The following is a 17,549-nucleotide window of genomic DNA, read 5'->3' as shown; positions in this document are numbered from 1 at the left end:
CTTTCTCTCCTGCAGGAGACTCAAAGGGGCTTACAATTTCTTGCCCTTCCCCCCTCACAACAAACACCCTGTAAAGTGGGTGGGGCTGAGAGTGCTCCGAGAAGCTGTGACTAGCCCAAGGTCACCCAGCTGGCGTATGTGGGAGTGCCCAGGCTAATCTGAATTCCCCCAGAGAAGCCTCCACACCTCAGGCGGCAGAGCTGGGAATCAAACCCGGTTCCTCCAGATTAGATACACGAGCTCTTAACCTCCTACGCCACTGCAGATGTTCTACCAGTGAGTCACAGCCTCTTCCTGATGATCTGCCTTTCACTGAGTCAAGCCATTGATCCACTGAGCTCAGTATTGTCTACTCTGATTGGAAGCATCTCTCGTTAGTTATTAATAATATTTTTGAGGTGGTTAAAATTTTATGAGAAATATTGTGTATGTTGTGGGGGGTCTCTGGGCTGTACGGATGTGTTCCGGTAGCATTTTCTCCTGACGTTTCAGCCACAGATGCAGGTGAAACATCAGGAGAAAATGCTACCGGAACATGGCCATGCAGCCCAGAAACACCACATCACCCCAGTGATTCTGGCTATGAAAGCCTTCAACAATACAATATTGTGTATGTTTTATCTTTCAGGTTCAAACTATGTAGGGCTTCTGCTCCTTGCTGTCTTCAACTAACCTATTTATTGTGAAAAGAGATGAGAATTTTAAAACGAATTAATGAGAAATGATCCCAGGAGGACTCATAATGCACGTGTAACCCCTGTGTCAGAATGGGATGACCCAGAAAGGGGTGGAGTCTGAAATGAAGTAGAATGCTGCAGAACTCATGAGGTTGGAGGAAGCGAGACTACCAGGCTGGGACCTTGATTGATTTTATTAAGCCCTTAACACCTTGTTTAAGGTAACTGCAATGTTGTGGGGAACTAGTGGGAAGGGAGTTTATTTTTTTTGCTATATTGTAAATGTTAGAATTTATTGTTTCAGGGTTTTTGTGTATGTAAATGGTGAGAGTTTTCTGGGAACCTTCATCATCTTGAAGCCCATTCACCAAGCCTCAGAAGTCTTCAAAACCAACCACCAGCAAAGAAGAATTGGACTTGGCAATATCAGTAGACTGTAAATAAGGACTTGAAAATGCAAACTTAACAGGACTGCAAAGTGTAAATGTTAAATGTTTTAAAAGTGTTATTTGTTAAGTAAAGTAAACTGTTTTGTTTAAATTTGGTTCTTTGCAACTCCTTCCAAGTACTGCCCCACAGAACCCACAAGCTGAGGTTACACACGCACACTTCCTGATTCCAGATTACATCCACTCCCAAACGTCCCAACGGTTTTCTGCCTGTTTAACCATTATGGCTACTACCTTCGGTGAATCTTGGGAGCTACAACATGCCAAGGCCCCCTGAACATTTCATTAAAGACTCCTCCCCCCCCCCCCCCACACACAATTCTGCTTTAAAATACTACAATTCCCAGGAATCTTTAGGAAAAGGGGAATACCGTCTTAAGTCTGTGTGTGGTACGTTGAAGTAACAAAATGTTTTTTGAAAGGAGAAAAGACGGAAGGGACGCGTTTAATGGACACAAGACTGCTTGGCTGGAAGGTGATAAAAAATTCTGGTGCTCCACCAGTGCTTTCCAATTTTATGCATCACCCTCTCCAAGTGTGGGAGACTCCCTTTCCATGACATGCTGCTACAAAGCAGGTACTGACTTAATGAGAAGCAAAAAAAGGGGGGGGGGAGGGAGGCTGAAAAGGGGGTTTGCCAGAACCAGGCGTGATGAGAATGTGAACGAGGCCACTGACGTCATCGGCATCCTAGCTCCCCCCCCCCCCACACACACCTTTTGCCACCCTTTTACTTCTTCTTCTTCTTTCTTTTTTTTAATGAACCATCTTGAAACAGGGGATTACGTACTAAGGAAAAAACCCTTCCGCTGAGAACGTAGAACTATTCCGAGCAAGATCAATGCAGCACAGTTAATCTGTTTACCAGCTGAATTTGCTTGCATTTTTTTTTTTTTATGGCTCCAGCCTTGTTAAGAGAAAAAGGGGGCAAAATTCAGATCTGAGGAAGGGGAGTGGGGGTTTTGCATTTGTGAAATGGGCATTTACATCTGAACGTTCCTGATCGTTGGAGGCTTCTGAGCAGACAGCTTTGGCAGTCAAACGCTGCTATCAATCAGTGGGGCTTGGGATAAACGCCTCGGTGTAAAGCTCCTGTTAAAAAGGTGCGTTTATATTTTTATATATTTTACAATCCCAGCTGTTTAATCGCCTGCCAGCCTTCTGAAAACCACCACTCGTTTTGTTGTGGTAGCTGTGCTATGGGAAGCACTGGGTTGCCACACAGAGATTCCCTTTAAGGCATCAGAAAATGAGGACAGACCGAAGGTTGCTGAAGGAGGCTGCCCAATTCAAGAAGATACATCATGGCTAGTGGGTTTTTGGGTTTTCTCTCTCTTTTTTTTAGTGAACACAACAGTACTTTAATGTATTGTCGAAGGCTGTCATGGCTGGAATCACTGGGGTGCTGTGTGGTTTCCGGGCTGTATGGCCGTGTTCTAGCAGCATTCTCTCCTGACGTTTCGCCTGCATCTGTGGCTGGCATCTTCCGAGGATCTGATAGTAGGGAAGCAAGTCCTCCGAAGATGCCAGCCACAGATGCAGGTGAAACGTCAGGAGAGAATGCTGCTAGAACACGGCCATGCAGCCCGGAAACCACACAGCACCCCAGTACTTGAATGCTTTATTTAACGATCAACATGCATAAATGAATGTTGGTGACAGTAAGAGTACTGCTAAGATCTGCGGGGGGTGGGGGGGATACAGGGGTTCTCAAGTTGAATTATCAGTAATGGTTCATGCTTAGTAGGCAAAAGGTCCCAGGTTCCATCTCTCCCATCTTCAGTTGAGAGGTCTCAAACTGAAGGTAATTGGAAAGACCGGGTGATCTTGGAGAGTCTCTGCTAGTCAGAATAAACAACGTTGAACTGGATGGGCCAATGGTCTGGTTGTCAGACTCTGACATTCCCTCCCCTGCACTCTAGTCTCAGTCTGAGTAAGAAGCCCCCACAGATGCTGTTTAATAAAAATGCTTGGGAGTTCCATTCATGGATTCCCCCTCCCTCAGCGTCTCAGCAAGGTTGGCTCTAACATTGCTGGGTGCAAGCTGAGGTCTCAACTGCTTCGTTATTGAAATGTTTTTGGTTGCTTTGCCTTGCTTTGTACCACTTTGGAGGCTATTTGGTGGCAAATAACGGGATGTGAATTGAGGAATCGATACAGTTGAAGAAACCGTGGCCTTCGCAATTCGGAGGTGCGCTGCCTGGTGACACGAGCCGGCTTTTTCTTGCAGGGCTTCGCATAACTGCCTGACAAATATATTACCACAAGCAAAAAGCCACGGTAGTCCCCCCCAAGCTACAAGTCATCAAGAGAGGACATCAAAGTACGCTTTGCCACCTGGTATGCGTGGTTACATGCTCAGAAGTCACAGAGGTATCGAACAGATAAAAATGCAATGGAACAGCTACAGAACACATCTTGTTACTTTTGGGAACTTTCCACTCCCTTCCCACCCCCCTAAAAAGAGAACCAGATGTGGTATTAGTAGGGTAGTCCACCTCCAGGTGGCACCTGGAGATCTCCTGCTAATCACAATTGGTCTCCAAAAATCAGTTCCCCTGGAGAAAATGACCGCTTTGAAGGGTGGATTCTTATGGCTTTATAGTCTAATGCACAGGTGTCAAATTTGCAGCCCTCCAGATGTTACGGACTATAGTTCCCATCATCCTCTGCCAGCATCATGCTGGCAGGGGATGGTGGGAACTGTAGTTCATAACATCTGGAGGGCCGCGAATTTGACACCTATGCTCTAATGCAGGGGTAGGGAACCTGCGGCTCTCCAGATGTTCAGGAACTACAATTCCCATCAGCCCCTACCAGCATGGCCAATTGGCCATGCTGACAGAGGCTGATGGGAATTGTAGTCCCCCCACCCCCCCCCCCCCCCACCCCCCCCCCCCCCCACCCCCCCCCCCCCCCACCCCCCCCCCCCCCCACCCCCCCCCCCCCCCACCCCCCCCCCCCCCCACCCCCCCCCCCCCCCACCCCCCCCCCCCCCCACCCCCCCCCCCCCCCACCCCCCCCCCCCCCCACCCCCCCCCCCCCCCACCCCCCCCCCCCCCCACCCCCCCCCCCCCCCACCCCCCCCCCCCCCCACCCCCCCCCCCCCCCACCCCCCCCCCCCCCCACCCCCCCCCCCCCCCACCCCCCCCCCCCCCCACCCCCCCCCCCCCCCACCCCCCCCCCCCCCCACCCCCCCCCCCCCCCACCCCCCCCCCCCCCCACCCCCCCCCCCCCCCACCCCCCCCCCCCCCCACCCCCCCCCCCCCCCACCCCCCCCCCCCCCCACCCCCCCCCCCCCCCACCCCCCCCCCCCCCCACCCCCCCCCCCCCCCACCCCCCCCCCCCCCCACCCCCCCCCCCCCCCACCCCCCCCCCCCCCCACCCCCCCCCCCCCCCACCCCCCCCCCCCCCCACCCCCCCCCCCCCCCACCCCCCCCCCCCCCCACCCCCCCCCCCCCCCACCCCCCCCCCCCCCCACCCCCCCCCCCCCCCACCCCCCCCCCCCCCCACCCCCCCCCCCCCCCACCCCCCCCCCCCCCCACCCCCCCCCCCCCCCACCCCCCCCCCCCCCCACCCCCCCCCCCCCCCACCCCCCCCCCCCCCCACCCCCCCCCCCCCCCACCCCCCCCCCCCCCCACCCCCCCCCCCCCCCACCCCCCCCCCCCCCCACCCCCCCCCCCCCCCACCCCCCCCCCCCCCCACCCCCCCCCCCCCCCACCCCCCCCCCCCCCCACCCCCCCCCCCCCCCACCCCCCCCCCCCCCCACCCCCCCCCCCCCCCACCCCCCCCCCCCCCCACCCCCCCCCCCCCCCACCCCCCCCCCCCCCCACCCCCCCCCCCCCCCACCCCCCCCCCCCCCCACCCCCCCCCCCCCCCACCCCCCCCCCCCCCCACCCCCCCCCCCCCCCACCCCCCCCCCCCCCCACCCCCCCCCCCCCCCACCCCCCCCCCCCCCCACCCCCCCCCCCCCCCACCCCCCCCCCCCCCCACCCCCCCCCCCCCCCACCCCCCCCCCCCCCCACCCCCCCCCCCCCCCACCCCCCCCCCCCCCCACCCCCCCCCCCCCCCACCCCCCCCCCCCCCCACCCCCCCCCCCCCCCACCCCCCCCCCCCCCCACCCCCCCCCCCCCCCACCCCCCCCCCCCCCCACCCCCCCCCCCCCCCACCCCCCCCCCCCCCCACCCCCCCCCCCCCCCACCCCCCCCCCCCCCCACCCCCCCCCCCCCCCACCCCCCCCCCCCCCCACCCCCCCCCCCCCCCACCCCCCCCCCCCCCCACCCCCCCCCCCCCCCACCCCCCCCCCCCCCCACCCCCCCCCCCCCCCACCCCCCCCCCCCCCCACCCCCCCCCCCCCCCACCCCCCCCCCCCCCCACCCCCCCCCCCCCCCACCCCCCCCCCCCCCCACCCCCCCCCCCCCCCACCCCCCCCCCCCCCCACCCCCCCCCCCCCCCACCCCCCCCCCCCCCCACCCCCCCCCCCCCCCACCCCCCCCCCCCCCCACCCCCCCCCCCCCCCACCCCCCCCCCCCCCCACCCCCCCCCCCCCCCACCCCCCCCCCCCCCCACCCCCCCCCCCCCCCACCCCCCCCCCCCCCCACCCCCCCCCCCCCCCACCCCCCCCCCCCCCCACCCCCCCCCCCCCCCACCCCCCCCCCCCCCCACCCCCCCCCCCCCCCACCCCCCCCCCCCCCCACCCCCCCCCCCCCCCACCCCCCCCCCCCCCCACCCCCCCCCCCCCCCACCCCCCCCCCCCCCCACCCCCCCCCCCCCCCACCCCCCCCCCCCCCCACCCCCCCCCCCCCCCACCCCCCCCCCCCCCCACCCCCCCCCCCCCCCACCCCCCCCCCCCCCCACCCCCCCCCCCCCCCACCCCCCCCCCCCCCCACCCCCCCCCCCCCCCACCCCCCCCCCCCCCCACCCCCCCCCCCCCCCACCCCCCCCCCCCCCCACCCCCCCCCCCCCCCACCCCCCCCCCCCCCCACCCCCCCCCCCCCCCACCCCCCCCCCCCCCCACCCCCCCCCCCCCCCACCCCCCCCCCCCCCCACCCCCCCCCCCCCCCACCCCCCCCCCCCCCCACCCCCCCCCCCCCCCACCCCCCCCCCCCCCCACCCCCCCCCCCCCCCACCCCCCCCCCCCCCCACCCCCCCCCCCCCCCACCCCCCCCCCCCCCCACCCCCCCCCCCCCCCACCCCCCCCCCCCCCCACCCCCCCCCCCCCCCACCCCCCCCCCCCCCCACCCCCCCCCCCCCCCACCCCCCCCCCCCCCCACCCCCCCCCCCCCCCACCCCCCCCCCCCCCCACCCCCCCCCCCCCCCACCCCCCCCCCCCCCCACCCCCCCCCCCCCCCACCCCCCCCCCCCCCCACCCCCCCCCCCCCCCACCCCCCCCCCCCCCCACCCCCCCCCCCCCCCACCCCCCCCCCCCCCCACCCCCCCCCCCCCCCACCCCCCCCCCCCCCCACCCCCCCCCCCCCCCACCCCCCCCCCCCCCCACCCCCCCCCCCCCCCACCCCCCCCCCCCCCCACCCCCCCCCCCCCCCACCCCCCCCCCCCCCCACCCCCCCCCCCCCCCACCCCCCCCCCCCCCCACCCCCCCCCCCCCCCACCCCCCCCCCCCCCCACCCCCCCCCCCCCCCACCCCCCCCCCCCCCCACCCCCCCCCCCCCCCACCCCCCCCCCCCCCCACCCCCCCCCCCCCCCACCCCCCCCCCCCCCCACCCCCCCCCCCCCCCACCCCCCCCCCCCCCCACCCCCCCCCCCCCCCACCCCCCCCCCCCCCCACCCCCCCCCCCCCCCACCCCCCCCCCCCCCCACCCCCCCCCCCCCCCACCCCCCCCCCCCCCCACCCCCCCCCCCCCCCACCCCCCCCCCCCCCCACCCCCCCCCCCCCCCACCCCCCCCCCCCCCCACCCCCCCCCCCCCCCACCCCCCCCCCCCCCCACCCCCCCCCCCCCCCACCCCCCCCCCCCCCCACCCCCCCCCCCCCCCACCCCCCCCCCCCCCCACCCCCCCCCCCCCCCACCCCCCCCCCCCCCCACCCCCCCCCCCCCCCACCCCCCCCCCCCCCCACCCCCCCCCCCCCCCACCCCCCCCCCCCCCCACCCCCCCCCCCCCCCACCCCCCCCCCCCCCCACCCCCCCCCCCCCCCACCCCCCCCCCCCCCCACCCCCCCCCCCCCCCACCCCCCCCCCCCCCCACCCCCCCCCCCCCCCACCCCCCCCCCCCCCCACCCCCCCCCCCCCCCACCCCCCCCCCCCCCCACCCCCCCCCCCCCCCACCCCCCCCCCCCCCCACCCCCCCCCCCCCCCACCCCCCCCCCCCCCCACCCCCCCCCCCCCCCACCCCCCCCCCCCCCCACCCCCCCCCCCCCCCACCCCCCCCCCCCCCCACCCCCCCCCCCCCCCACCCCCCCCCCCCCCCACCCCCCCCCCCCCCCACCCCCCCCCCCCCCCACCCCCCCCCCCCCCCACCCCCCCCCCCCCCCACCCCCCCCCCCCCCCACCCCCCCCCCCCCCCACCCCCCCCCCCCCCCACCCCCCCCCCCCCCCACCCCCCCCCCCCCCCACCCCCCCCCCCCCCCACCCCCCCCCCCCCCCACCCCCCCCCCCCCCCACCCCCCCCCCCCCCCACCCCCCCCCCCCCCCACCCCCCCCCCCCCCCACCCCCCCCCCCCCCCACCCCCCCCCCCCCCCACCCCCCCCCCCCCCCACCCCCCCCCCCCCCCACCCCCCCCCCCCCCCACCCCCCCCCCCCCCCACCCCCCCCCCCCCCCACCCCCCCCCCCCCCCACCCCCCCCCCCCCCCACCCCCCCCCCCCCCCACCCCCCCCCCCCCCCACCCCCCCCCCCCCCCACCCCCCCCCCCCCCCACCCCCCCCCCCCCCCACCCCCCCCCCCCCCCACCCCCCCCCCCCCCCACCCCCCCCCCCCCCCACCCCCCCCCCCCCCCACCCCCCCCCCCCCCCACCCCCCCCCCCCCCCACCCCCCCCCCCCCCCACCCCCCCCCCCCCCCACCCCCCCCCCCCCCCACCCCCCCCCCCCCCCACCCCCCCCCCCCCCCACCCCCCCCCCCCCCCACCCCCCCCCCCCCCCACCCCCCCCCCCCCCCACCCCCCCCCCCCCCCACCCCCCCCCCCCCCCACCCCCCCCCCCCCCCACCCCCCCCCCCCCCCACCCCCCCCCCCCCCCACCCCCCCCCCCCCCCACCCCCCCCCCCCCCCACCCCCCCCCCCCCCCACCCCCCCCCCCCCCCACCCCCCCCCCCCCCCACCCCCCCCCCCCCCCACCCCCCCCCCCCCCCACCCCCCCCCCCCCCCACCCCCCCCCCCCCCCACCCCCCCCCCCCCCCACCCCCCCCCCCCCCCACCCCCCCCCCCCCCCACCCCCCCCCCCCCCCACCCCCCCCCCCCCCCACCCCCCCCCCCCCCCACCCCCCCCCCCCCCCACCCCCCCCCCCCCCCACCCCCCCCCCCCCCCACCCCCCCCCCCCCCCACCCCCCCCCCCCCCCACCCCCCCCCCCCCCCACCCCCCCCCCCCCCCACCCCCCCCCCCCCCCACCCCCCCCCCCCCCCACCCCCCCCCCCCCCCACCCCCCCCCCCCCCCACCCCCCCCCCCCCCCACCCCCCCCCCCCCCCACCCCCCCCCCCCCCCACCCCCCCCCCCCCCCACCCCCCCCCCCCCCCACCCCCCCCCCCCCCCACCCCCCCCCCCCCCCACCCCCCCCCCCCCCCACCCCCCCCCCCCCCCACCCCCCCCCCCCCCCACCCCCCCCCCCCCCCACCCCCCCCCCCCCCCACCCCCCCCCCCCCCCACCCCCCCCCCCCCCCACCCCCCCCCCCCCCCACCCCCCCCCCCCCCCACCCCCCCCCCCCCCCACCCCCCCCCCCCCCCACCCCCCCCCCCCCCCACCCCCCCCCCCCCCCACCCCCCCCCCCCCCCACCCCCCCCCCCCCCCACCCCCCCCCCCCCCCACCCCCCCCCCCCCCCACCCCCCCCCCCCCCCACCCCCCCCCCCCCCCACCCCCCCCCCCCCCCACCCCCCCCCCCCCCCACCCCCCCCCCCCCCCACCCCCCCCCCCCCCCACCCCCCCCCCCCCCCACCCCCCCCCCCCCCCACCCCCCCCCCCCCCCACCCCCCCCCCCCCCCACCCCCCCCCCCCCCCACCCCCCCCCCCCCCCACCCCCCCCCCCCCCCACCCCCCCCCCCCCCCACCCCCCCCCCCCCCCACCCCCCCCCCCCCCCACCCCCCCCCCCCCCCACCCCCCCCCCCCCCCACCCCCCCCCCCCCCCACCCCCCCCCCCCCCCACCCCCCCCCCCCCCCACCCCCCCCCCCCCCCACCCCCCCCCCCCCCCACCCCCCCCCCCCCCCACCCCCCCCCCCCCCCACCCCCCCCCCCCCCCACCCCCCCCCCCCCCCACCCCCCCCCCCCCCCACCCCCCCCCCCCCCCACCCCCCCCCCCCCCCACCCCCCCCCCCCCCCACCCCCCCCCCCCCCCACCCCCCCCCCCCCCCACCCCCCCCCCCCCCCACCCCCCCCCCCCCCCACCCCCCCCCCCCCCCACCCCCCCCCCCCCCCACCCCCCCCCCCCCCCACCCCCCCCCCCCCCCACCCCCCCCCCCCCCCACCCCCCCCCCCCCCCACCCCCCCCCCCCCCCACCCCCCCCCCCCCCCACCCCCCCCCCCCCCCACCCCCCCCCCCCCCCACCCCCCCCCCCCCCCACCCCCCCCCCCCCCCACCCCCCCCCCCCCCCACCCCCCCCCCCCCCCACCCCCCCCCCCCCCCACCCCCCCCCCCCCCCACCCCCCCCCCCCCCCACCCCCCCCCCCCCCCACCCCCCCCCCCCCCCACCCCCCCCCCCCCCCACCCCCCCCCCCCCCCACCCCCCCCCCCCCCCACCCCCCCCCCCCCCCACCCCCCCCCCCCCCCACCCCCCCCCCCCCCCACCCCCCCCCCCCCCCACCCCCCCCCCCCCCCACCCCCCCCCCCCCCCACCCCCCCCCCCCCCCACCCCCCCCCCCCCCCACCCCCCCCCCCCCCCACCCCCCCCCCCCCCCACCCCCCCCCCCCCCCACCCCCCCCCCCCCCCACCCCCCCCCCCCCCCACCCCCCCCCCCCCCCACCCCCCCCCCCCCCCACCCCCCCCCCCCCCCACCCCCCCCCCCCCCCACCCCCCCCCCCCCCCACCCCCCCCCCCCCCCACCCCCCCCCCCCCCCACCCCCCCCCCCCCCCACCCCCCCCCCCCCCCACCCCCCCCCCCCCCCACCCCCCCCCCCCCCCACCCCCCCCCCCCCCCACCCCCCCCCCCCCCCACCCCCCCCCCCCCCCACCCCCCCCCCCCCCCACCCCCCCCCCCCCCCACCCCCCCCCCCCCCCACCCCCCCCCCCCCCCACCCCCCCCCCCCCCCACCCCCCCCCCCCCCCACCCCCCCCCCCCCCCACCCCCCCCCCCCCCCACCCCCCCCCCCCCCCACCCCCCCCCCCCCCCACCCCCCCCCCCCCCCACCCCCCCCCCCCCCCACCCCCCCCCCCCCCCACCCCCCCCCCCCCCCACCCCCCCCCCCCCCCACCCCCCCCCCCCCCCACCCCCCCCCCCCCCCACCCCCCCCCCCCCCCACCCCCCCCCCCCCCCACCCCCCCCCCCCCCCACCCCCCCCCCCCCCCACCCCCCCCCCCCCCCACCCCCCCCCCCCCCCACCCCCCCCCCCCCCCACCCCCCCCCCCCCCCACCCCCCCCCCCCCCCACCCCCCCCCCCCCCCACCCCCCCCCCCCCCCACCCCCCCCCCCCCCCACCCCCCCCCCCCCCCACCCCCCCCCCCCCCCACCCCCCCCCCCCCCCACCCCCCCCCCCCCCCACCCCCCCCCCCCCCCACCCCCCCCCCCCCCCACCCCCCCCCCCCCCCACCCCCCCCCCCCCCCACCCCCCCCCCCCCCCACCCCCCCCCCCCCCCACCCCCCCCCCCCCCCACCCCCCCCCCCCCCCACCCCCCCCCCCCCCCACCCCCCCCCCCCCCCACCCCCCCCCCCCCCCACCCCCCCCCCCCCCCACCCCCCCCCCCCCCCACCCCCCCCCCCCCCCACCCCCCCCCCCCCCCACCCCCCCCCCCCCCCACCCCCCCCCCCCCCCACCCCCCCCCCCCCCCACCCCCCCCCCCCCCCACCCCCCCCCCCCCCCACCCCCCCCCCCCCCCACCCCCCCCCCCCCCCACCCCCCCCCCCCCCCACCCCCCCCCCCCCCCACCCCCCCCCCCCCCCACCCCCCCCCCCCCCCACCCCCCCCCCCCCCCACCCCCCCCCCCCCCCACCCCCCCCCCCCCCCACCCCCCCCCCCCCCCACCCCCCCCCCCCCCCACCCCCCCCCCCCCCCACCCCCCCCCCCCCCCACCCCCCCCCCCCCCCACCCCCCCCCCCCCCCACCCCCCCCCCCCCCCACCCCCCCCCCCCCCCACCCCCCCCCCCCCCCACCCCCCCCCCCCCCCACCCCCCCCCCCCCCCACCCCCCCCCCCCCCCACCCCCCCCCCCCCCCACCCCCCCCCCCCCCCACCCCCCCCCCCCCCCACCCCCCCCCCCCCCCACCCCCCCCCCCCCCCACCCCCCCCCCCCCCCACCCCCCCCCCCCCCCACCCCCCCCCCCCCCCACCCCCCCCCCCCCCCACCCCCCCCCCCCCCCACCCCCCCCCCCCCCCACCCCCCCCCCCCCCCACCCCCCCCCCCCCCCACCCCCCCCCCCCCCCACCCCCCCCCCCCCCCACCCCCCCCCCCCCCCACCCCCCCCCCCCCCCACCCCCCCCCCCCCCCACCCCCCCCCCCCCCCACCCCCCCCCCCCCCCACCCCCCCCCCCCCCCACCCCCCCCCCCCCCCACCCCCCCCCCCCCCCACCCCCCCCCCCCCCCACCCCCCCCCCCCCCCACCCCCCCCCCCCCCCACCCCCCCCCCCCCCCACCCCCCCCCCCCCCCACCCCCCCCCCCCCCCACCCCCCCCCCCCCCCACCCCCCCCCCCCCCCACCCCCCCCCCCCCCCACCCCCCCCCCCCCCCACCCCCCCCCCCCCCCACCCCCCCCCCCCCCCACCCCCCCCCCCCCCCACCCCCCCCCCCCCCCACCCCCCCCCCCCCCCACCCCCCCCCCCCCCCACCCCCCCCCCCCCCCACCCCCCCCCCCCCCCACCCCCCCCCCCCCCCACCCCCCCCCCCCCCCACCCCCCCCCCCCCCCACCCCCCCCCCCCCCCACCCCCCCCCCCCCCCACCCCCCCCCCCCCCCACCCCCCCCCCCCCCCACCCCCCCCCCCCCCCACCCCCCCCCCCCCCCACCCCCCCCCCCCCCCACCCCCCCCCCCCCCCACCCCCCCCCCCCCCCACCCCCCCCCCCCCCCACCCCCCCCCCCCCCCACCCCCCCCCCCCCCCACCCCCCCCCCCCCCCACCCCCCCCCCCCCCCACCCCCCCCCCCCCCCACCCCCCCCCCCCCCCACCCCCCCCCCCCCCCACCCCCCCCCCCCCCCACCCCCCCCCCCCCCCACCCCCCCCCCCCCCCACCCCCCCCCCCCCCCACCCCCCCCCCCCCCCACCCCCCCCCCCCCCCACCCCCCCCCCCCCCCACCCCCCCCCCCCCCCACCCCCCCCCCCCCCCACCCCCCCCCCCCCCCACCCCCCCCCCCCCCCACCCCCCCCCCCCCCCACCCCCCCCCCCCCCCACCCCCCCCCCCCCCCACCCCCCCCCCCCCCCACCCCCCCCCCCCCCCACCCCCCCCCCCCCCCACCCCCCCCCCCCCCCACCCCCCCCCCCCCCCACCCCCCCCCCCCCCCACCCCCCCCCCCCCCCACCCCCCCCCCCCCCCACCCCCCCCCCCCCCCACCCCCCCCCCCCCCCACCCCCCCCCCCCCCCACCCCCCCCCCCCCCCACCCCCCCCCCCCCCCACCCCCCCCCCCCCCCACCCCCCCCCCCCCCCACCCCCCCCCCCCCCCACCCCCCCCCCCCCCCACCCCCCCCCCCCCCCACCCCCCCCCCCCCCCACCCCCCCCCCCCCCCACCCCCCCCCCCCCCCACCCCCCCCCCCCCCCACCCCCCCCCCCCCCCACCCCCCCCCCCCCCCACCCCCCCCCCCCCCCACCCCCCCCCCCCCCCACCCCCCCCCCCCCCCACCCCCCCCCCCCCCCACCCCCCCCCCCCCCCACCCCCCCCCCCCCCCACCCCCCCCCCCCCCCACCCCCCCCCCCCCCCACCCCCCCCCCCCCCCACCCCCCCCCCCCCCCACCCCCCCCCCCCCCCACCCCCCCCCCCCCCCACCCCCCCCCCCCCCCACCCCCCCCCCCCCCCACCCCCCCCCCCCCCCACCCCCCCCCCCCCCCACCCCCCCCCCCCCCCACCCCCCCCCCCCCCCACCCCCCCCCCCCCCCACCCCCCCCCCCCCCCACCCCCCCCCCCCCCCACCCCCCCCCCCCCCCACCCCCCCCCCCCCCCACCCCCCCCCCCCCCCACCCCCCCCCCCCCCCACCCCCCCCCCCCCCCACCCCCCCCCCCCCCCACCCCCCCCCCCCCCCACCCCCCCCCCCCCCCACCCCCCCCCCCCCCCACCCCCCCCCCCCCCCACCCCCCCCCCCCCCCACCCCCCCCCCCCCCCACCCCCCCCCCCCCCCACCCCCCCCCCCCCCCACCCCCCCCCCCCCCCACCCCCCCCCCCCCCCACCCCCCCCCCCCCCCACCCCCCCCCCCCCCCACCCCCCCCCCCCCCCACCCCCCCCCCCCCCCACCCCCCCCCCCCCCCACCCCCCCCCCCCCCCACCCCCCCCCCCCCCCACCCCCCCCCCCCCCCACCCCCCCCCCCCCCCACCCCCCCCCCCCCCCACCCCCCCCCCCCCCCACCCCCCCCCCCCCCCACCCCCCCCCCCCCCCACCCCCCCCCCCCCCCACCCCCCCCCCCCCCCACCCCCCCCCCCCCCCACCCCCCCCCCCCCCCACCCCCCCCCCCCCCCACCCCCCCCCCCCCCCACCCCCCCCCCCCCCCACCCCCCCCCCCCCCCACCCCCCCCCCCCCCCACCCCCCCCCCCCCCCACCCCCCCCCCCCCCCACCCCCCCCCCCCCCCACCCCCCCCCCCCCCCACCCCCCCCCCCCCCCACCCCCCCCCCCCCCCACCCCCCCCCCCCCCCACCCCCCCCCCCCCCCACCCCCCCCCCCCCCCACCCCCCCCCCCCCCCACCCCCCCCCCCCCCCACCCCCCCCCCCCCCCACCCCCCCCCCCCCCCACCCCCCCCCCCCCCCACCCCCCCCCCCCCCCACCCCCCCCCCCCCCCACCCCCCCCCCCCCCCACCCCCCCCCCCCCCCACCCCCCCCCCCCCCCACCCCCCCCCCCCCCCACCCCCCCCCCCCCCCACCCCCCCCCCCCCCCACCCCCCCCCCCCCCCACCCCCCCCCCCCCCCACCCCCCCCCCCCCCCACCCCCCCCCCCCCCCACCCCCCCCCCCCCCCACCCCCCCCCCCCCCCACCCCCCCCCCCCCCCACCCCCCCCCCCCCCCACCCCCCCCCCCCCCCACCCCCCCCCCCCCCCACCCCCCCCCCCCCCCACCCCCCCCCCCCCCCACCCCCCCCCCCCCCCACCCCCCCCCCCCCCCACCCCCCCCCCCCCCCACCCCCCCCCCCCCCCACCCCCCCCCCCCCCCACCCCCCCCCCCCCCCACCCCCCCCCCCCCCCACCCCCCCCCCCCCCCACCCCCCCCCCCCCCCACCCCCCCCCCCCCCCACCCCCCCCCCCCCCCACCCCCCCCCCCCCCCACCCCCCCCCCCCCCCACCCCCCCCCCCCCCCACCCCCCCCCCCCCCCACCCCCCCCCCCCCCCACCCCCCCCCCCCCCCACCCCCCCCCCCCCCCACCCCCCCCCCCCCCCACCCCCCCCCCCCCCCACCCCCCCCCCCCCCCACCCCCCCCCCCCCCCACCCCCCCCCCCCCCCACCCCCCCCCCCCCCCACCCCCCCCCCCCCCCACCCCCCCCCCCCCCCACCCCCCCCCCCCCCCACCCCCCCCCCCCCCCACCCCCCCCCCCCCCCACCCCCCCCCCCCCCCACCCCCCCCCCCCCCCACCCCCCCCCCCCCCCACCCCCCCCCCCCCCCACCCCCCCCCCCCCCCACCCCCCCCCCCCCCCACCCCCCCCCCCCCCCACCCCCCCCCCCCCCCACCCCCCCCCCCCCCCACCCCCCCCCCCCCCCACCCCCCCCCCCCCCCACCCCCCCCCCCCCCCACCCCCCCCCCCCCCCACCCCCCCCCCCCCCCACCCCCCCCCCCCCCCACCCCCCCCCCCCCCCACCCCCCCCCCCCCCCACCCCCCCCCCCCCCCACCCCCCCCCCCCCCCACCCCCCCCCCCCCCCACCCCCCCCCCCCCCCACCCCCCCCCCCCCCCACCCCCCCCCCCCCCCACCCCCCCCCCCCCCCACCCCCCCCCCCCCCCACCCCCCCCCCCCCCCACCCCCCCCCCCCCCCACCCCCCCCCCCCCCCACCCCCCCCCCCCCCCACCCCCCCCCCCCCCCACCCCCCCCCCCCCCCACCCCCCCCCCCCCCCACCCCCCCCCCCCCCCACCCCCCCCCCCCCCCACCCCCCCCCCCCCCCACCCCCCCCCCCCCCCACCCCCCCCCCCCCCCACCCCCCCCCCCCCCCACCCCCCCCCCCCCCCACCCCCCCCCCCCCCCACCCCCCCCCCCCCCCACCCCCCCCCCCCCCCACCCCCCCCCCCCCCCACCCCCCCCCCCCCCCACCCCCCCCCCCCCCCACCCCCCCCCCCCCCCACCCCCCCCCCCCCCCACCCCCCCCCCCCCCCACCCCCCCCCCCCCCCACCCCCCCCCCCCCCCACCCCCCCCCCCCCCCACCCCCCCCCCCCCCCACCCCCCCCCCCCCCCACCCCCCCCCCCCCCCACCCCCCCCCCCCCCCACCCCCCCCCCCCCCCACCCCCCCCCCCCCCCACCCCCCCCCCCCCCCACCCCCCCCCCCCCCCACCCCCCCCCCCCCCCACCCCCCCCCCCCCCCACCCCCCCCCCCCCCCACCCCCCCCCCCCCCCACCCCCCCCCCCCCCCACCCCCCCCCCCCCCCACCCCCCCCCCCCCCCACCCCCCCCCCCCCCCACCCCCCCCCCCCCCCACCCCCCCCCCCCCCCACCCCCCCCCCCCCCCACCCCCCCCCCCCCCCACCCCCCCCCCCCCCCACCCCCCCCCCCCCCCACCCCCCCCCCCCCCCACCCCCCCCCCCCCCCACCCCCCCCCCCCCCCACCCCCCCCCCCCCCCACCCCCCCCCCCCCCCACCCCCCCCCCCCCCCACCCCCCCCCCCCCCCACCCCCCCCCCCCCCCACCCCCCCCCCCCCCCACCCCCCCCCCCCCCCACCCCCCCCCCCCCCCACCCCCCCCCCCCCCCACCCCCCCCCCCCCCCACCCCCCCCCCCCCCCACCCCCCCCCCCCCCCACCCCCCCCCCCCCCCACCCCCCCCCCCCCCCACCCCCCCCCCCCCCCACCCCCCCCCCCCCCCACCCCCCCCCCCCCCCACCCCCCCCCCCCCCCACCCCCCCCCCCCCCCACCCCCCCCCCCCCCCACCCCCCCCCCCCCCCACCCCCCCCCCCCCCCACCCCCCCCCCCCCCCACCCCCCCCCCCCCCCACCCCCCCCCCCCCCCACCCCCCCCCCCCCCCACCCCCCCCCCCCCCCACCCCCCCCCCCCCCCACCCCCCCCCCCCCCCACCCCCCCCCCCCCCCACCCCCCCCCCCCCCCACCCCCCCCCCCCCCCACCCCCCCCCCCCCCCACCCCCCCCCCCCCCCACCCCCCCCCCCCCCCACCCCCCCCCCCCCCCACCCCCCCCCCCCCCCACCCCCCCCCCCCCCCACCCCCCCCCCCCCCCACCCCCCCCCCCCCCCACCCCCCCCCCCCCCCACCCCCCCCCCCCCCCACCCCCCCCCCCCCCCACCCCCCCCCCCCCCCACCCCCCCCCCCCCCCACCCCCCCCCCCCCCCACCCCCCCCCCCCCCCACCCCCCCCCCCCCCCACCCCCCCCCCCCCCCACCCCCCCCCCCCCCCACCCCCCCCCCCCCCCACCCCCCCCCCCCCCCACCCCCCCCCCCCCCCACCCCCCCCCCCCCCCACCCCCCCCCCCCCCCACCCCCCCCCCCCCCCACCCCCCCCCCCCCCCACCCCCCCCCCCCCCCACCCCCCCCCCCCCCCACCCCCCCCCCCCCCCACCCCCCCCCCCCCCCACCCCCCCCCCCCCCCACCCCCCCCCCCCCCCACCCCCCCCCCCCCCCACCCCCCCCCCCCCCCACCCCCCCCCCCCCCCACCCCCCCCCCCCCCCACCCCCCCCCCCCCCCACCCCCCCCCCCCCCCACCCCCCCCCCCCCCCACCCCCCCCCCCCCCCACCCCCCCCCCCCCCC

Source organism: Sphaerodactylus townsendi, linkage group LG13 (assembly GCF_021028975.2).
Source record: "Sphaerodactylus townsendi isolate TG3544 linkage group LG13, MPM_Stown_v2.3, whole genome shotgun sequence".
NCBI classification, from domain to species: domain Eukaryota; kingdom Metazoa; phylum Chordata; class Lepidosauria; order Squamata; family Sphaerodactylidae; genus Sphaerodactylus; species Sphaerodactylus townsendi.
This window is presented reverse-complemented; position numbering follows the sequence as displayed.